General features: G+C 41.7%; 1 protein-coding gene across 1 annotated transcript in view; it reads left to right on the plus strand.

Annotated features, from left to right (window-relative positions):
- sema4f (sema domain, immunoglobulin domain (Ig), transmembrane domain (TM) and short cytoplasmic domain, (semaphorin) 4F) overlaps positions 1–21,669 on the plus strand; it is a 54,812-nt gene that overhangs the window by 5,036 nt on the left and 28,107 nt on the right. The gene's annotated exons all lie outside the window — the stretch shown is intronic.

Below are 21,669 nucleotides of genomic sequence, written 5' to 3' on the forward strand. Positions count from 1 at the left end.
AAGAGCACGGACGGTCACCTTTCGCGTTCCTCAGGAATGCCACGGGACTTGACAAATCTTCATTATATCAAGCTTCAGGAGTCAGAACGGACTGCTTTTTCTCCCCATTTCTCCATAATTTGTTTCTTCCAGTTACTTTTCTTTTTCCTGTTATCTTCTAAATTCTCAAAAGACCTTAAGCTAACGCTAAAGCTAAGACTTAAGCTAACGCTAAAGCTAAGCCTTAAGCTAAGCTAAAGCTAGCTGACTCGCACACCTACATGGATTTTTCTATAAAGTTAGTGTAAAATATTCGTCCAAAAAATGGCAAATCAGTTGAAATGAAACCAAAATTTGCTACACATGAAGGGAAGAAAGGGAGTCAAAGAAGGGAGGAGAAGATGGATAAATTCTCATTGACTGTTAGCCACCTACAGCAAATACTCTCTCACTCCTTCTTGCTGTCGTCACTAAAGTTCATTAGCTTCTCATACGCTCTGACTTATAAAGCGTCCTCTATAAAGCCCAGACATTTCAATTCTGAGAATTACGTTAGCTGCGCTCACGCACTTGTTTGTCAATGGTCAGCCCACACAGTCGCGCCTTGACTGGACTCTGTCAGAGCAAAGGTCAAACCAAGTCAGATGTCAGAAGCCACGCACACACCCACTGTCTCTCTTTCACACACACATGCATAGTTGACACAAGCAGATTTGTAGGATTACCAAGAGGATTTAATGATTGGAATTCTTTTCACTGCCCTAATTCTGCACCCCCTTTTTTCAGTATAGCTGTCCCCGCTCAGTTTGATCGCCATTACCAGGTTAAACTACACGTCACCTGTAGGTTACTGCATAGGCGGATCGGTGGAGTTCTCCATCTTTCATTCCTTCATTCCTACCTTCTGCATTCTTCTCACTCCCTCGCTAATGGAAATCCTGCGAAAAGTGCTGTGTCATAATGTAAAAGCCTGCTTTCTTTTCTTTCTGTCTTTTTTTTTAAGCTGTTGAATATTCTGGAGTTAAAGTCGTGGCGGGTTTAGCAGAGAGAGCATTAGCGTGTATTACCTTCGCAGGGCTTTAGAAGAAGTGACGGCCGCATACAGCTCAAGCATATATCATCAACTCATTGGGATTCACACCCGCTTTCCTTCCTCATCTCCTGCCTCTCTAGCCCTCTGTTGCGTGAAAATCCCATCTGATAGAAAGCAATCCGAAACCAATTATAATGCACTGTGAACAGTTTTCAGCGTTTAAACTGAGAGGGTACAGTTAAGCCGTAGATTAAAAAATTTCTATCGCTTGTTCTTTTGTAAAATCTAGTTAAAAGAAGCCTTTAAAACATTTTCATCAAATCTAGGTGACCCTGTCATGCTTTGTGTTTCCTGTCTGTGAATATTGCTGACTATCATCAGTGGTACAAATCAGAAGGGATTGTTTTGGCCACCGACTCAAGGTGAAGTAAAAGGGAGCGAGAAAGGACAGTTGGATTTTCGTGTAATGAACCGAGGAAAAAATAAGGGCTGAAGAGCATGAAAAACAAAGAGGAGGTGAAGGTGGAAAGAGGTCAGAACATTTAAAGTGGGTCTGAGTAGCTCGTGGAAAAGAGACAGAAACTAATAGATATTGATGAAATGAAGCAAAGACAGAGTAATTGATCTGTCTGATTCGGGACAAACCAACCAGACAGCGAGGACATAACGGGTGTCACAGGATTTGAGGCAAGGTCAGAGGTCGTGCAGGGTGACCTTGCTCAGGTTCAGACACTGCATCCACTTAACCTGTTAGCATCTCTGCGACCACACGCGCTCTGCTGCAGTCGTAATGAGAGGATCCTCAGAGATTTGGCGGCTGTTTACTCAAACTGATTGGAAGTCCTGAACCAACAAAAGTCATTGGTCAACTGATCCATCAGTCCGCCGGCTCGTCTTTCTCTGTTTCGGGGTGTTTCAGGTCAGTGCGTGCTTCCATTAGTGGATGGAATGTGAAGGCACGCTCCATTTATTTGCCTCTCACACACTTTTTGGTAATTGATTCATGATTGGATGAGTGATTGGATAAGCTTCTTATGTGCTGAAGTCAAATGGCCTTATTGTGTGTGTGTGTGTGTGTGTGTGTCTGTGTGTTTGCTGTGTTGTTCTGTGTCAGCACTAAGGCAAAAGGTGGGAGTTTATTAGGATGAGGAAGGAAAGGCACACAGACACATCTCTCTCTTTCTTTCCTCTCATGAGCACAATACTTCACTTCCTTGAGCCTTTTCCTGCTTCCCATACTCACACACGCACGCTCGCGTCATCTCGCCAGGTTTGTTTCGGGGCTTTCGATGCCCGCATGCCACCTGCGACTTTGTTTGCGAAGCCAAAATCAAATAAAACGCCACCATGTTCTTCTCATAGTGTTTGTCAGAAGTTGGGCTAAAAGGTGGACATGTTAAACTCCCCACATCAGCGCTGCAGTGAACAGTCAGCTTTTTCCACTTTTGTGCCTGTTGGCATTTTTTACTCTCGGTGACAGCTGGAAGCTGGAAAAAGCCATCGTGTGCGGACTGCTGAGTTTGAGCACAGAAGAAATGTTTAGTAAATACTGCTTTCTCCTGGCACCGATGCTTCTGCTTGTATTCTGTCAGATTTAAAAAACAATTAAGTAGTTATGGCACAAAGTGACATCCCTCAGATTATTAAGTAGAATATTAATTTGTTAATGGGGCTTTATGTCTGTGTGGGCAGACAAGCTTTTATCATTAATAAGTTACTCCTCTGAAAAATTAATAAATTAGCGAGTGAGTCTCTCACCCTGTGGATGAACTCCAACTCCAACAATCTGGGACAGACTCTGGTGATGTTAGTGCTTGTTCTGCTCTGGTGAAAAACGACACCAATGAACCAGCTCTCCACCTGCTGCAGGTTCTGGTTAGATCAACCCTCCAGTTTGCAGTGGATCTCCAGAGCAGAAAGTCTAACATCGCCAGCTGCTGTCCAAGACGGAAAAGATGGGATCGGATCCCGGCTAAACATGAGCTGGGAAGGGCTGTCAAAATAAGAGTGAGAGGATTGTGCATGTGTAATTCGATCGCAGGATGACTTTGTTCTCTCAGACTAACACAAAAAATAAAATGCTGAACGTGAATTTCTCTCTGTTCTTAACACAGTTAGTACACACTGGTGGCCCACCCATGCAATGTCTATGTGTGGGAGACACTGCAGAGGGAAATATACAGGCCTATATGGGTAGACCCTTTCAGACTTTCCCTTACCTTTTTCACACCTATTGATTTACTATTGTTATAAATGAGATGATAAACATGAACAGGGAACAGAGTTCACAGTTACAGTCCAGTTGCGATTGGTCAGTCCAGGCTGCTTGTGTGGGCTTCTTTCTCATACCACTTTGCAAATGCAAACGCAGGTTGTTGATAGTGAATACAACATTAAGGAAGTGGAACACCTCAGCTCAGTAATCTTTTGCTTTTCAGTAACAGACATCTCCCAAATCCATCTCCCATGCAAACACGGTGATGCAGCAGCATGATATTAGTCTCGCAGCAGAAGTTATGTGATTGTGCGAGCCTCGTGCAGTAGTGTGAACCCAGTTTAAGTCGGATCTGCAGGTACCAGAAATTGGTCTGTAAATTCATGTCTTAAAGGGCAGTTTAGGTCTACTGGGAAGCCAAGCTACATACTCAGTGATAAAGGTCTGACAGTGCGTACTAGTTTAGTATCTAACCTGCTGCTCCTGTTTTCCAGAGGATTGCTTTACAAATATTTACAATGTTCATCATGTGCTTAATTGTTTTATATTCCTTTTATATTCCAAACAGCACAGCGCAGAGCTTAACAGCAGAGCAGGCTTCCATTCCCCTGCTAAGTAATGTCATAAATGTGACTCAAATATTCTCTAAAGTTCCAAATTATAATCACAATCTGTGTGAACAAGCTTTATAGTTGCCACGTGAGAAGAGTAAACAAATACACACAGTCTATTGGGCTCAGGAAGAAGAACCGGAGCAACAGGTTGAACTCGAGACACTTCATTGCAACCAGTTCTCAGATCCTAAGCATGGATGGTATTTTACACGTAATTTACAGTTCAGTGAAGATTAGGAAAAACACTCTTTGGTCTCTCTCTCTCTCTCACACACACCACGGGGCGTTTGGCGGGTCATGCGGAGAAGGTTACTGCTCCTGCTATGATCAAGGTAACACACCAAGTCATAAAGTCAGAGCAGCGACTCCCGTCTGGCACACACACACTCGTAGCCTTCAAAGAGAAGCTGAGTAACAGGCGTTCTAAATAAAAAGTGATAAGGCTGTCTCAGGCTGCTGTGTGTATCTGTGTGTGTGTGTGTGTGTGTGTGTGTGTGTGTAATAAACCGAGATATCTATTTCCTTTCTGTGAGTTAGGCTTGGGCTCCCTTTGGCAGACTAGCAAATTAAAGCACCTCTCTGCACTTCTTCTCTCTCATTCCTTTTGTGCATGTGTTTATATGCATGCGAGTGTGTGTGTGTGTCTTTTGGCAGCCTTGGTTGGCACACAACCATGAGGTCCATTTCATCTGCACACACACTCACTTACTCGCACAAAGATTGCTTGACAGTAAGGGCTACCCTGCTGTGCTACTTTGTGTTCATTGATTGATAGTGCCTTCCGCTGTGGGGAGTTTCTTTGGTATTATTTTATGTATGTGCGTGTGTGTTTGTGTGTGTGTTGGTCAGTTTCGAACAGACGTATCGACGTAGTCTTGCTTCCTCTCTCTGATTTGTTGAGCTCCAGTTTGATTTTCATTCTTTTTATCAGCCCTTCTTCCTCTTTGGTATATTGACCTTCTGTCTCATTTGTTTTTTTTTTATTTTGGTGTGTGTGTGTGAAAGGGAACTCCTGGCAGTTTTCCTTTCTGTTTGCTTCAGCCTGTTTCCTGCCATTTATGTTTCCCAGTGTTGCACTGCTTTCCTTAACAGCACACACACACACACACACACACACACACACACACACACACACACACACACACACACACACACACATCTAAGTTTTTAGCACACACTGATATGAGTGTTATGTAAACATGTATGTCTGATGTCCCTTAAAAAGCCTTAAAAGTCACCAGGATTTGCTAGCAGTTTCAGTGTGTGTGTGTACAAACTGCTCATTAAATCCCCCCTCCCTCCCCAAACCACAGCCTCTCCTCTTTTCCTCCTGCGTCCCATATACCTCCCCCTGCTCTCCCTCCTCTGTTCTCTTTTTTGTGGTTTGTTTTAATTGGAATCTGAGGTGGTAATTACAAGGAAGGCGGTAGAGGAGGAGGAAGAAGGAAGCAGGGTCGGGGAGGGGCGGTTAAGAAAGAGGGACAATGAGGAGTAGGAGGTAAGGAAAGGCTCTGTATGAAAGAGGTGAGACTGGAGACAACGTTCAAGAGAAGTAGTTGTTGAGAATGGAGTGCTCGGTGTACTCTCAGATGACCGGGGGATTGTAAGGAGCTGCTTGTGCTTTAGTTGTCTCGCAGACTCAGGTAGTGTGGGGCCCAGTGCTTACACAGTTACTGCCTTCATATTCACAAGTATCCACCAGAAGGGGCCCTGCTACTCCCCAACACTAAAGATCATAGCACTCAGCTCATTAGACATCCTTAAACACTGATCCACATGTGTACTCATAATGTTTGCACTAAGATTTAACATTAGCTAACTCAGCTAAAGACCTATGTGAACTGAACACAAGCTTGTGAGGTAGGAATGTTCTTAAAAGACCCTACAAAACTCATTGTCACTGGTTTGCCTTTTTGAGCAACTCTCAGTCGTAATATAACAACAAAACTAATTTCTGCTCAATTCAATTTCAATTCAGTGTTATTTATAAAGCGCCAAATCACAACAACAGTCACCTCAAGGAGGTATGTATTATAAGGTAAAGGCGCTATGATATTACAGAGAAAACTCCAACAATCAGACGACCCCCTACGAACAAGCATTTGGCAACAGTGGGAACGAAAAACTCCCTTTTAACATGAAGAAACCTCCAGCAGAGCCAGGGAGGGGCCACCATCTGCCGTGAGTGGTTGGGGTGTGGGGGTAGGGACAGAGGACAAACTAATGATTAATTGTAGAGTGACGTGTAAACACATAGAGCGTGAAAAGAGGTGAATGAAGATAAACACTCAGTGCATGATGGGAAGTCCCCAGCAGCCTAGGTCTATTGCAGTGTAACTAATGGAGAGTGTTGCTGCAGTATTTTGGATCAACTGAAGGTTTTTCTGGGAATTTTTTTGGACATCCTGATAATAATAAGTTATAATAGTTGAACCTAGAAGTAGCAAATGTATTAACTTATTTTTCAGCTTCACTCTGAGACAGGATGTTTTTAATTTTAGAGATACTGTGAAAATGCGGGTAACAACTCCAAGATTCCTCACAGTTTCACTGGAGGCCTAGATTAGGCCATCCAGAGTAAGCATCTGGTTCAACACCGTGTTTCTAAGAGTTTTAGGGCCGCGCACAATAACCTCAGTTTTATCAGTCTTCAGTGATGCACAAGGCTCGAGGCGCTTCTAAACAGTAAACTTTTGAGCATGTAATTCACTACCAACGTCTGACGCACATCCCCAATCAGGATGGCACCAAACACAGTAAACCTAAGCAACAAAGCTGCGCTTCAGTAGAAGGTTAGCAGTTTCCAGCTAAAGCACGCTGATTAAAAAGGGTGTGCTCAGCGTTTGTAGAAGCATTGGTTTTATTTCAAATTACTTAATAACCGTCAGCCAAGAGAACATGATGAGGTCTGGCAGGAAGTGGTGTGCGCCCTCTAAGCTGAGCTCAGGCATCAGGTGTAGCCAATCAGCGATCAAGCCCAGGCCACACTGGAGAGAAAGGGTTGTCGAGGAGCATAACAGTGATGCAGATAAATGAGTGAGGATAGTTTGGTCTTTTTCCAAGACTGTTATGTTATGCATATTCTTGGTATCTCATTGAATCAGCTGATCGTTGAATCAGCTGGGTTACAATCTTCACATCTCATCCAGTCTTACTCAGTTTAGATTTGGTCCACTTTAGGATGCGCTCCTATATTATATTACGGTCAAATATTTTTTTTCGAAAAAACATTTTTAGTGTAAATATTCAAAAGAGAATTCATGCGATTTTTATTTCATGTCGAACGGAGCGTCTGACCATGCGCCTCGTGGAGAAGAGCTGACAGCTAAAAGAGCTCCTTCGCATCTGGGTGCAGATCTATTTCGGGGAACAATCCAACCACTCGTGGCTAAAGCTCTGCATCCACATCTCTGTGGAGAAGCAGGAGCCATTGCTCCACAAAAAGCCCTAATGAAGATGTAAAGTCCTCTTTGTCATATGTTCACATGTCAGGGCAGCTACTGCAGCCAGTTCACAGTGAAACAAGATATTGGCAACATTTACAGACTAGTGTAAACAGGCAAGCCAAAAAAATCCCATTGGAGCACTAAGGTTTTTCTGTGTGACTGTAGCAGTATGTGTACACACACATGTAACCACTATAACACACATCTCTCTGAGGCCCTCGTGCTATTAAAATCAAGTTCTCACAACTGTTTTGTCCTGTTTCTTTGTCTTTCCATTTTCTCAAAGCACACTCTGGCTTCTTTATTTCTTGGAGCTTTAAGCGTGTCGCCCATGTTTCCCTTTGCTGGATTCATGAAAAACTTTTGTTTAACCACGTGTGTGAGCCCCTCCCTCCCTCTCTCTCTTTGTATGTGTTTTTCTTGGTGCAAGGTAGAAATGCTGAAGGCCTCAGCATTTTGCTTTCCTGCAGGGAGTAACCTGCGTTAAATGACATACAGTAGCTGCCCCTCCTCTCCTGCTGTCTGGGACACACACACACACACTCACATTGCACACAACATTGTTGAAAGCCAGCCGTGCTATAAGGATACATTAATGCTGATCCACATTATCATAATTGAGGTGTCTGCTGAGCCTGTTTGTGTAGTTTGTGTGTGTGGTGGGGTCCGGGGGGAATATAGAAAGAGAGAGGGTCTTTAGTGCCAGACAGACACCATACTTTCATCTTTTAGCTTAACATTACAATAGACGACAGGCTCTTCCAAAAAATGAATGTGTGTGTGAGTAATATCACTCATGCTGGAAAAGCCTCATATAAGCCATATCACACTGATCTAGAAAGCATGCTGGCATTGTTGAGCACTGCATAGGGGCATATAAACATAGGTGATGGCATCACAGTAAGCGCACTTTATCCGGGCCTTTGTTTTGATGAAGTGAGCACAGATTAAAACTCAGATAGTCCCCACACAAAGACAGTAACGCCATTGTTTGCTCAAAATGTTCAATATTTAACCTGCTTTAAGTTTTAATGTAGTGAATCTGTTGAGACAGCACCACACAACCTCCATTATGAAACAGCGGACTACCGACCTGATCATGATTTAAAGTTTTAATTAAAAGTTTTCGATGACATCACACCTCGGCGTGTGCAGTCAGATGGCGGCACGACATCGCAGCGGCCTCCGTCTCGGCAGATCTCATCAGCTTAAGTGCTTTTATGTAACGGCTTCCTTGCCCACGTGGAACAGAATAGAAATGAGAGCGAGAGAACTGATTAGATTAATGACATTGCTGCTCGATGTGGCGCAGAGACCTAACAAATGCATGCACGTGAAAGCTGCTAGCACAATTACAAAAAAATGGCCAAAATAAAGAAAATTGAATTTGATAATCTGTTAGATGGACTTGCCAACCTTGATGTCATCTGCAGGTTTGTTGAGTCGTTATTTGAAGCAAGACCTTTTGGCCGTTACCTCCATCCATCCATCCATCCATCCATCCATCCATCCGTCCGTCCATCCATCCATCCGTCCGTCCATCCATCCAGCCGTCCGTCCGTCCGTCCGTCCGTCCGTCCGTCCGATTGAAACCATCGACTGTTTCCGTGGTCATAAATTAAGGGAAAAATATAGAGAAGCAGAGAATTTTTCCATTGTTTTCCATACAAGCAGACTTGTTATTGCAGTTGGAGGAGTTGCCCCCTGCTGGCTTCTAGTGCATGAAGTCCACAATGTTTCTAACTTTGGTTTTGACTTTGGTGTGTCTGCCTGGATTATTAGGTGGCCAAACTAAACATTTTAAGACCTCACATTGAACTTTGGAAGGGATAATGCTCTGCTCTTTTATATAACTCGATTATGTCATTGACAAGGAGGGCAATCAAGAAATTAAAAGTATAACCTGCTTTTTCTGCACCAGTTTAAATATTTTCTTATGCCTCTGTAATTACCTTTTAGTAGATGAACGAGTAGAGGACAGCTTTATCTTCTTGTTCACTGTTTACTGACCTCACATACTGAGACCTTTGTCGTCTTTACGCAAGCACAACGTAAAGGTAAACGAATGCAGGGGAAATCTGTTAATGAGACTGTCTGTGTGCTAATGTGTGAGGACTGGTTAGTGCACTAATAGGGAATTTAAAGCAAACACTGTAACCATAGACTCAGAGGTGAAGTGGACTTATCCCACCAAACATATGGGTCAGGTCAAAGCCTTTATGTGTATGTGTGTGTGTTTGTGCTTAAGAGGGAATTTAGGGCTAATAAGCTTGTGGTTTGGTATCTAAGGTGAATCACTTTGATAATTAATTGCAAGGCTTAAGTGTTTTCGTGCTTATGTTGATTACATTATGCAGCTCCTAGTTGCTTTGTGCAAGATTGGCAGGATGTTAAGGCACTACTTACGATTATCTCATCACACCCATGTGTGTCCTGTTGTCATGGAAGAACACAGAAGGCTTTGTTTTGGCAGGACCGGCAGTGCTTATACGCTGAGTCTATGGTAGAACAGGTGACCTATTTACACATATGTGGCCGGAGCTGCTAAAATCAGACGTTATAAGAGTATTTGTGTTATTTGCCTCATGATTTCAGTGTCCAGTGAGTGATTAACGCCATTAATGGCTTATTCACAAACCCAGGAAACCATTACGTACCTACCTGTGTCAACAGTCTTCTCGGTACTAAATAATGACTGCGCCATGCACTGTACTGTGCTGCGTAACAGGATTTTGCAAGCTCCATAACATCCCATTACTTTGCACAGATACCAGCAGTGCAGCAGTGTTGCACATGCTACGCTTCGACAGATAGAAAGGATTTGTGAATGTAGAAGCCAAGTTAGCAGAGATCAGTCTTTGCCTGTGAAGAAAATCATGTGGATATAATAATAAAACTAGAGGAATATTATGGAGAAACTATGATTTTTGTAATGAGCTCATGAGTTGTTTTATGGGCTTACTGCTCTTAAATAGTTACAGTTCATTACAAAGTAAAGAATTACATGCAAATTACACGCACTCAGACTCGGATAAATCTTTGTGGGGGACTTTGTCAGTGTGAGACACAGAAAAACTCTAGTTCAAATTCCAAGTAACACTCTGGGAAACTCGTACATTCATGCACAACACGCTTTCCCATCATTTGGATGTAGTAATTCAATTTTTCCCAAGTTTGCATTTTTTTTTGTCCATATGGGTGCATGTTTGTTGTGTCAAGTAAATGCATCGTCAGCTGACTTCACGCCAGCTCATGAGTCACCTGTATTGCACAAACACCCTTACAAAATACACACATACTTTCAGCTTTGGTTTTAACAGCTGAACATGAAGAGCAGGGCATGAAAAGAGTAGGAGGAGTCCCATTTAATAAGCATAATAAATGTCACTTACAGTTCTATTTATAGTGAGAAGAGTTAAAGATGTGAACTAACATGGCAAGTGAAGGTTGACCGAGGACGTGTCAGGCCAGTTAGTAGCTTAGCAGGCATGTTTTGTACGTGGACATGGATATAATTGTTTTCAGCATAAGAATTGGAGCAAGACAAAACTACTCTTTTAAAGTAGATCACTTTAAAGCGTTAGGAAAATGAGTCCAGCTCCTTTCCCTTTAAGTGCTGGTTCTGTTTGTGTAGTATACACGTTCTAAGTCACGTTGAACACCATGGGCGTGTTTAGCTTTGTCAGCTGGACTGGTTTGCATTATGAACGAGTTGGGAATTTGCATGTCATCATTGTTGTGTTTCAAACAGAGCTGCCCTCTGAGATGCCGGGAAAGACGGCATATTCTTTTAACTATAAGATATTTATAGCTTCAGATGTTAAAGTTAGGTTGCTTTTTAAAGCTAAACTCTGTGCCTTTGCAGCAATAATAGGTAACAGAAAATGCTGCTTACTGTCAGGTTTTGTGCATCTAAACTGTACTTGTAATGTAAAAATGACCCAGTGGCATAAAGTGTCTGTTATACAAAGGACTGGAATCATGATGCAAAGAAACAATTATTTCTTTCTATTGTTACTGTTCACTTTAGTACGACAAATTTGCAACAAGAGCAGAAAATGTGTATTTTTCTCTGCAGCAAGTTGTTTTTTTTTAACAGGCTTATTTGCATTGTCAGCCAGAAAGACAGAATCTGCCTGACAAGTGAATTGACACCACAGTTCAACCACAACAGCCAGAAACATTCAGACAATGTAATGTTGCTATATTTTATCAAGAAACAAGTCAGAGGTTTCAGCTGTGTGAGCTCACTTTCGACATGCCTGAATTGGTTGGTGAAGTGGGTATTTGTGTATATGCCTGCATAAGAATCATACTTGCTCTATATTAAATATAGAGAATTTGTTGCATGCTACTGTGCAATGAGCTAAGAGCCCTAAGAATGGACACCTGAATGCATTTAACCCTGACCTTTTTCTGTATATGTGGTATGCATCATGCATTTTCCCCCTCTGAATCGACACAATAATCAATGCTCATGTGTTTTTTGTATATATCTTTTGTCTTTCTGCTTCTTCTTATCGGTGCATACGTGTGTATGGATGTGGGCTAGCTCATTGCTTGTACCTAAGCCAGCTGACTCATTGCAGACCGTTCAGTGCTCCATTGCTGGACTTTAAGCCATCAAACACTGATAAACATGTCAAAAATTTGCACAGCTAATGTTATGAAAATAAATAAGAGAGGAACACAGCCACACACATGCTTCATGTCAGACGCATGCAACTAACACACATCCTTATTAGAGCATAAGGCCCAGAATATTTATAGGTGTCAAAACAATGTCATCAATTTCCACTTTTTAAAAATACAGTTTGGTATCCTCCTTTTTTTTTATTTGCACACATGCACATGCTGATTAGCAGGTTCCAGGGCAGCTAAAAGCCATTACACAGACAAAGATTTCCTTGTTAGGTCAAACACACAAACACACACTCACACACATACAGAGCGATCGTAGCATTTGCCAGGAATGAGCTAAGGTTCATTAATCTTGCTTGTCCTGGAGCAAACTGACCAAATGTAACCTCTCTCTCTCTTTCACACACACACATGGAGAATATTCATGTATTTACACTTGCAAACATGCTGCTTATGCAGTTTATGTAGACTTGCATGTGCACAAACACACACGTGCACACAAGCTGACAGACAGTCGCACCACTTTGAAGACCTTTTTTAAATTTTTTTTTTCACATTGTTTCCTTCTTCCCTTTGTGTAAAGCTCCTCCCTCCAGGTGTGCACATACAGGTGCAACCACACGAATGCATGCCTGCATGTGCGGTAAATGAATTGACCGAGACTGGGTGGTGCAGCTCCATTGTTTGTTTGTTTTTTGTTCTTTTAGGTCACACACAATCTGTGAATGTTGTTGTCTTATGTAGTGTTTGCACTGCTCAAACAGAAGTCCCCAAAAAACTCCAAATCAAACCTTACAAGTGATTGTTTTGGCGGTAAACAAGGATTTGACAGTGTGAAGCCGCTGCAGTGAAAAAAGCGGATTTGAGGCCTTTTGGTGATTATGAAAGCAGGGGGTGTATACGGTTAAAATAGATCCATCTTGTTGTCACTGCTGTTCAAAAATCTTTTCTTTGAACTGCAAACCAATATTCTGCTGTACTTTTAAAATCGGTTGGTGTTACATTACTACTGAGGTTTTAATATTTCAGTGATGCTTAAAACAACATTATGCAACTGTTTTCTTTTTCAAATAACAGCATCAAAATAATTTAAACGTCCAAGAATATCTTTCTGAATGTCTTTTCTGGGAAAAACGTGTACATGTTACAGCTCTGTTATATATATAAAATTAGGTAATAATGCATCTCAGTATAAGGCTATTATCATGAAATAGAAATAATAACATTAGCATATGAAATCGAAGAGGACCAAGTGACCAAGCAATAGGCTAGACTGAGTAAATCTTACTAGCTTTTAGCTGTTGGTTAGAGCTTTGCAAAACAGATGCTTGGTTAACCCTCATAGCGTTGGACAACCTAATGATATGATCTGACTTGTTTTGTCTGCTAATATTAAACTTGCTTGATTTTGGTCTATAGCAGCAAAGCTGGCAGCCTGCTATTTGTTATCACAAACCAACTGAATCTATTTTGACAGAAGATTAGAAGCTAACCTTCTAGCTTGCGGCCTAGCTAGACGAGGTCATTCAGCTATGAAGATGGCTAGCTTTACTTAGCCAAATCTGCTTTGCTTAACTGCTATTAATGCTTACAACAATACATACAGTACAAAAATGTCTTCTACCATACGTAGCATTAGATTTGTATTGTAAAAATGTGTATTTCATTACATTTTCTGACCTTGAATCAATATCTTACATTTTCATTATATAGGCCTAAATACAGTGTAAATTAGTTGGACACAACATGCTCGTTGTTAAAATTGCTCGTTTTGTTTGAGATGTTGATATTCAAATGCGATATTGCACTTGTTGCATGGGGAATTGCACTGGTGCCGTAATCCAGGCAGTATGTAATGTCTCATTATCCTATCCTTACAATTTATGGCTTCAGAGGACCATAAGTTCACCACATGTTGCAGTTCCTTTGAATTTTGTTTTTGGCAGAGGAATTACCTGTGGGTTAGTTTAATCTGTAATAATGAACAATTCAATAACTAGATTTTGATATGGGCTCAAAATAAGCAGCAGTATTGTATTCTGTGCATTGGAATACACAACAAGGATTAAAGGAATCCTTATGGAAGAATTAGAACTATATCATCCAGGAGTGTGGGCATGGTGTAAAAAGGATGAAGTGAGGTGTTTCTAGGATTAGTGTCCTGTATGAGAGAGGATAAAAAGGGAGAAAAAACTGGAGAGAGGACAGACGGGCAGGAAATGAAAGTAAGAACGAGAGAAAGGGAGGATAGTATTTTTTAAGTAAAATTTGGATCAAGTCAGTGGAATAGATGATCCCTCTATCTCTGGGCACAACCAGAGATAGAGGGATCAGAGTGAGAGAAAAAATAGGAGGAGAGATAGCGAAGCTACAAGGAAATTTTCTCATCACTGGGAGAAAATGAAAGTGGATGGAAGGAGAGGAGAAAGATGAGAAAGAAGGGCAGGAAGTCAAGACGAGCTGTCATGTCCTGTAGACTGATGGCAGCCTGAGAGGAGGAGAGATAAAAGGAGGAGTTTTTTCCTTTCCCTGTCTGTCTCTCTATATCACACTGTGTAACCCGCTCTGTCTCTCCCTTTGGGTTTAATCAGGCGGACAGTTGGTCCGAGCCGATCCGGGGGGGAGATTTATCATCACCGGGCATTAATCTGTGTGACAGGGGCTTATTAGATGAGAGCGACCACCCCTGCTGGCTTACACAGTGGATGGAGCCGGCCCTGACAGAGTGAGGTGGCCGAGGGGAAAGTCACACTGTGGGGAAGCCAAAAAAACCCCCTCCCCCCAAAGAGACGGTGATTTAACCTTAAGAAAGCGGGGAGGGATTTATTTTGGTTTGCTCTGATGAGAGGAACTGCTGTCTCTGTTTGGAAGGTCAGCATCAGTTATATGTGCACTGGAAGCTGGTGCTGTCCAATTCCATTTTTACTGCCGTGTGTGTGCGTGCATGAATGACACAGAAACACACACGTAGTGCATGCTCTGTATGTGGATTGTACCAAACACATATTGTTGTGTGTGTGTTTGTTTGCACACACTGTCCTTGTACACGAATGACTGATCTTTAGTGCTGATTACATAATGACACAGCAGCTCTCCAGAGTGTGTGTTTTCTGAGCAGCACAGGGTCTCCTCAGGCAAAAGCAAAAGTTATGAGACTTATCCTTTCAATACTTTATACAGTCCTGGCAGCTTCTTCATCTTTTTTACCGACCTGCAATTTAGTGAGTCTCTTTAACTCATCTGGAGTTTTAGTGGTAGGGTTTTTGTCATTTGGGCAAAAAGCAGCTGAAAAGAACATGTGTGGTGATACTACACTGTGCTGACTCACAGTCCTTTGAGCTAACAAAGAGGTGCAGACTCATCAGACCAAAGACAAGATTAGCAGATCATTAATATACTTTAATAGATTTTGAAGGAGCTTATTTAATATTTTGAGGATTTAACTGTGTCTGCTTCAAGTACACAACATTGTTTCCAAAAGAAATGCCACTAAATAAAAAAAAAAAGATTGCACACGGTTTGTACTTGAACCGTTTGAGAGTGTCAAAGCTATTTTGATAAATAATAGTTGCTTTGCACCAATAACACTGAGCCTCATGAGCATTAGGTACTGTTTTATTTAAAAAAGTCACATCAATTGCAAGCGGGCAGAATTAGAGTATAAGCAGAGCCTTTTTACCCTCTGAGGTCAAAGTCATCATATGTGCTAAGCCTAACCTTAATCCTACCCAGCACTTTGGGACAGCAGCACCAACCATTGCTTGCAAATAAAGTAAAACAAGTACCTGAATCCCAAATATCTATTCACACTGAAGCCAACATTTTTAAATTTTGTGTTGTTGTGTTGTAAATGTAAATGTCCAAAGTTATAACAAATCTTAAATGTCCAAATCCGAGCATCTGAGTAGAGGTCATTGAGGTGAATGGCTTAAAAAAATAGGTCCTGCAATATGTTTTATGGTGGGCTGTTAGGAGGAAGCACAGTGAGGATGTTGGCACTGTAAAAGCAGCATTCCAGGAAAAGGCTCAAGCGAATGCACCTACCGTCTCCAGCTGCCTGTACATTGCGACTGTATCCAGAAAATATCTGTCTCCTTCTTTCTCTTCCTTCCTCATCTTGTTTCTTGGCACTACGAAAAGCTGGCATGTTGTGGCTGATGATTGACCCCCCCCCCCCAACCTGACCCAATTTTAGTCTTTCACAGCATACGTGCACGCGGATACACGCGCATGCTTTAGTGGAGTTGTAGAACAGGTCCTGCATATTTGTGTGACTGGCAGGAAAGAGTGTGGGGGCGGATAGTACCTGGGGATATGGGTTCTCCATAATAGCCTGAAGCCAAGTGTACAGTGCAGCATATATGTACGTGTTCTCTTTGTGATCATGCTTGTGTCTATGTTTCTTTTGTGTTTGTTTTGACTATAAAATGGTCTAAAAATGGTTTAAAAAAGTGTGATTTTAAAAATACATATTTTCATTGTAAACTCTCGCATTCGTAGCTTGTTTATACTACATTTTTTCTTTTACACACTCACGCTCTCTTTGCCCGGTAGATTTTGACTGTATATTTGTGTAACCTGCTAGCGGTTCGCATCTTCTTACAACACAAAACACTTCCTGCTTCCTGTTTCCAGTCGGTGAAATGTACTTTGGATCCAGTTAATTTCAAGAGAAGCTAAGAGAGTAATCAGACCTGTTTTCTAGTCATTGTCCATGGTCCATTGTCGTCTTCCTCTAAAGTAATTACCAAAGATTTAAAAAATACCAGCCTGAATTTAGTTTCACCTTTTTTTTGCATTATTTCCATCATATGCTACTCCTCCTTTAACAAATTGTCAGTCACACAGTGTGGTAGCTGCAGTCATCACCTCACTTTGGTTTTGGTTTGGTTATTTTTGTTGAGCAGACTTTCACAGGATTCATGGTACAGTGAACCATTATCTTAAACTTCTGCTTTCTGGCTCATTTCTGTAGCACGAGCATACCTGGTCTTTAGCTGTAGTTCCACTTCCTGTTGCACATGGAACTGACTACCTCCCGCAGACCTTGTTGTGTTCCTTTGTTTGCATTTGTGACTCCTCCTTGAAGCATGACCAGAAGAGTGGAGTTCATAAAACACAGCCATTTACATAGACACGGTTTGCATAAACCAATCCAAGAGCTTTTCCTGCACTACCCGACACAGTGTGCGTCTCTATTGTATTGGAGATGGTGTCAGGAAGGAAAGCCCCGCCTCTTTATTTCCCCTTGTCGCCCAGAGTGACGATGACATCACAGAGAACGCTGAAGCTGCATACAGGGCATCGTGGGAAATGACTTTTAGACCCCTGGTCAACAAGACTCACGCAGGCGCACACGCAAACACGTCCTCGTGTTGTATGGATGCATGAAGAGGAAGAAAGAGAATGAGATACATGGAATCAGGTTAAGGGGCTGGACTCATGGGACTCCCATCTCCAGAGTTGGTGATATCGTACCCATGTCAGCAATTTGTCACTGCATGCATGTGTGTGTGTATGAGAGGGGGTGAGGGGATAGATAAATGGATGAAGGCAACCCTACTGACATGATTAATGTCTACACACAGTTTTCAAGTGTCTATTGTTGTTAGTTAGTGTGTGTGATGCAGCCAATCAGTATGTGTCAGGATTACAGTAACATTTATTGAAGTCCATTAAAGTAAAACCCATCTTTGTAGCATCAGCAGTGTATGTAATAGAAGCAAACTACTGCTTGTACGGCTCCATGATAAATGTACAATGAGAAAATTGTGCATGAAAAAAGCTCATATTGTCTGCAGCAGCAGAGCATTGTCCGCAGGACCTCCTGGCCTTCTTCCTCCCCGAAGAAACCACAGCAAATAAGAAAATAAGAAGAAATACAGAAATGAAATAGCTTACGTATTTGATTTATGTAATTCAGCTAACTGTGTACGTGTTCTATATCAGTAAGTCTCTGCAGCATGTTGCTGTCACTTAGGGCTGTGCTTGTTTTACATGTCCAGTTATCATTTTACCATTTTACTCAAAACACTGTGTGTGTGTCTGTCTGGAAATAGGCGAAGTACAGGTAACATCAGAGTGATGTGACACCAACGTTACTGTGAGGATGATCAGTCTGAAACCACAGACTGGCGACATTATGGCTTTCTGTATCTCAGACGGTAGATCAGGCCATCTACTAATTGGAAGGTCGGTGGTTCAATCCCTTGCTGCTCCAATCTGCATCTCAAATATCCTCGGGCAAGATACTAAACCCAAGTTGCTCTCCGATCCATCCATTGGAGTATGAACGTACGTGAATGTTAGATAAAAAGGACTTAGGCAGAAAAATTGGAAATTGTATAAATCGCTTTTAGTGCTCAAATAGAGTAGAAAAGTGCTGTATAAGAACCAGTCCGTTTACCAAATTGACCCCAAACCCAACAGCGCTCTTAAAGTCGGCATTGTTCGTGAATGAATCCAACCTGAATCTGGCAGCGATGCAGTAGCAGTTCTGTCGCTGCAGGAAGCTTAGAAATAGACCAGCACATAAGACCTGCTAAAACAAAACCCATTTTTCCACTGGCTGGCTTTTGTAAGGCCTTCAGACCTTACAAAAGCCAGCTGTTCGTAAGTGGGTTTTATGACCTTTGGACTGCTTTCCGCTGGTCTTCCGGCTAAGTGTCTCCTAAGTATGTACGTTCATATTTAATGTGCAGTGTGCTGCAATCTTCTGATTTATACCTACAGCGCGAAAACAAACTCAAGCGCAGATAAATTGTCATAATTTATTTCATAATGTAATATGCTTTAAATTGGATTCTGTTTGCTTCTTCCTTACAAAATGAAATGCTAAAGGCAATTTTGTGAAGATGTGGCATAAAAATGCCAAATAATACACAGCCCTAAATTGAGCAAATATTTTATTTGCTGAAACTATTTAACAACGTAAAAATACATAAAGATACACAAGTAGGAATTTTGATTTAATCAGAGAGAGCGCAGCGGGTTAGTGTTTAGTTCAAACAGCTCGTAAGCTGGAGACAGAAGAGAAACTTTTCTAAAGTACGTGTTCACTTACAAACTTCATAAAACATTCACAGACCTTAAAACATGCATCCAGTGCTGCTGGGAATTCTCTGTTTGTTAATAAATTGTGCGAAATGTGTGCAGTTCTTTCGTTTTTATCAGTGTGATAAGCACAAGTATTTTGGGGAAGTGCATTTTTAGATGCTTTATATATAATTGAAAAAGCCAAGTGTGCGAAAGAAGATATGAGCTCATACGCAGGGTCTGAGTGTGGGGGAGGGAAATAGCCAAGAGGTAAATCGCTCTTTATGGATAAAGCTTCAGAGGTAAAACCCGCCATCCATATAATGATCGCTGTGTGTGTGTTTGTGTGTGTGCATGTGTGTGTGTGAACACACTATATAAATGCAACCTTTTTGCATCTTTCTCAGATCCTCTTAACAGCTGATGGTTTCTAAATGTCACGCCATCATTTTCTTGACCCTGCAGGCAACTATATCGTCTCTTTAGCTTCGCCATCAGTATCAGGTGGGGGGATAAAACAGACGCAGCCCTGAGAGTGTATCTGTGCCATTCCCCAGTGCTCAAAGTCACATTTTTAGCGTGAACTTATAAACATTTATCCAAGCGCTTCGGCAAAGGAAGTGGCAGTAAATGAAGAACCCCTGGCTCTCTCTGTGCACCCATAGGTGGGAGTGGAAGATATTGATTTCTGGTCAAGCATTAATCATGTGAGTGGCAGAAAGAGAGAGACAGTATCTTCCTGTTTATTCACAGAATCACCGGCCTCTACAGTTTTTACTAATACCCTTATTTTCATTCAGAATCAATACAAATGAGATATCGTGTGTTCATTTGGTGGTGAAGCAAAGTTTCACACCGCAATATGCAAGTGCACGCAGCTGCGTGAATTTGGTGAATTTCACATCCTATGACTGCATTAACTACAAAGCACAGCTCACAGCTATTTGTAGTTAATAGTAACACTGTTTCTAAAAAGTCTTCCAAATTTCTTTTCTGCATCTCCTCTGTAAGAAACACGTAGCATAAAAATAGATAGAGGTTGAGATGTTCTAGCAGCGCAGCTCGGTAGAATTGTTCAGGTAGACCCTACGTGTCTGGTAAATGTCCACATCTTGAGTTTTACTACAGGAAGAAACTTAATGCAAAGGAAAAGAAACTTGTTCACACGAACGGTTTGTTTTCTCCTTCTGCCTCACAGCCTGAAGTGCCTGTGAGATCCTGCCTTCCTTATTTCAGGCTGGAGGCTATTTCAAGTTGACATCTAATAAAAATGAGTGAAAAGGTTTGGAAGGAGGACACTGACAGTTACAACTCACACTGCACTGCATCTTTTTGCAAAGAGGAAGAGAGTATACGTGAACTGCACCTCTGTGTTAGTGGCTTTTCGCCTGCAGGGAAATATAAATCCCGACCTAAACTTGATGTTCACTGCACGGAAACGGCACATGTAACTCAGTCCATCGCTCGCTTCCTGTAAGTGTCAGAAGCCGTCGTAGCAGCATTTTGTAAATGTTGCCTTTTTGTTAATTAAAATAAATGTGGAGGCTAAAAGCATTCATCCGCACACAGGAATCAGACCCTGAACGCCCCGCAGCCACGCTTGAGCCGGCTGAACTGCATCTCACCCCTCGTCCTGCTTCATTTCAAAAGTTTTAAATAAACAATCTTCCATGATTTCTGCCCCGCTCCACCGCCCCTTTGTTTAAATACTCTAACTGCCACTAACACGGAGACCTGAACTCAGAAAAACACAAAACTTTGTGTTTAATGCTTCGTTGGAAGTCAGCGATGGGTGCACGCAGAATGTGTGCGTTTTAACCCGTGTTACACAGCCTGCTTGTGTTTATATATGTGTAGTCATAGACACTGCAGTGAATCAGCACAGGAGCTTCAGTCATGCGGATGTAATAGGTATCATTTATTTAGCACAGCTTCTGTGTGTGAGTTTGTGCATGTGTGTGTTATATACGGTATAAGGGTAAGCTGGTTTCTCATTCGTCTAAGATTACTGGCACGATAATGAGTCCCATTTTCATTACTGTGTCAAACCATCTTCTTGAACCAGAAAACACACACACACACTCACACACAGACAAGGTACTGAACGTGTGAACAAGTGCTGATTGCACATGTCAAATCACTGTGCTTTGGACTTTGGAGTCCTATGTCGGGCTATTATTTGAAGTTTTTATTTAGGCCTTGTGTTAGACTTCCTATTTTTATTCACTGTGCAGTTAGATTCATGCAAAAAAACTGAGACAAGCTGAGAAAATGGGTGAACACTGGCAGCATGTGAGAAGCTGCCCAATTCCTTGCTGGCTGATGAGTCCTCTCCCCATCAAAAGTATGATTTGTTGCTCTTAAAAGCATAAAAAAGCATGAAAATTATGTGTTTATTGAAAAAAAGCAATTGCGATGTCAGCCACAAACAGTTAAATATTTGTTTTTGAGAAGGTTGTTTAGTTTTCCGCCAATGTGACAGGCCTGCACGTCAGCCTGCTCACGGAGAGAGCGGTGACTGTGTGGTTTGTGTGACACGATATCTAGAAATAGAGGTTTATCTGATGCACGTACATACAACAAACAAACTACCGATATGTATAAAGTTTTTCTCTCGCACACACACGCACTCACTCGTGCCCTTATAGATCCAATATTTTTGTCTGTAGCTTTTTATTGATGTGACCTAATTTCATTAAAGTGCCC

Source organism: Diplotaxodon limnothrissa, linkage group LG3, assembly GCF_057381915.1.
Source record: "Diplotaxodon limnothrissa isolate DT_005_m linkage group LG3, D_limnothrissa_male_GT1.1, whole genome shotgun sequence".
Lineage (NCBI taxonomy): Eukaryota > Metazoa > Chordata > Actinopteri > Cichliformes > Cichlidae > Diplotaxodon > Diplotaxodon limnothrissa.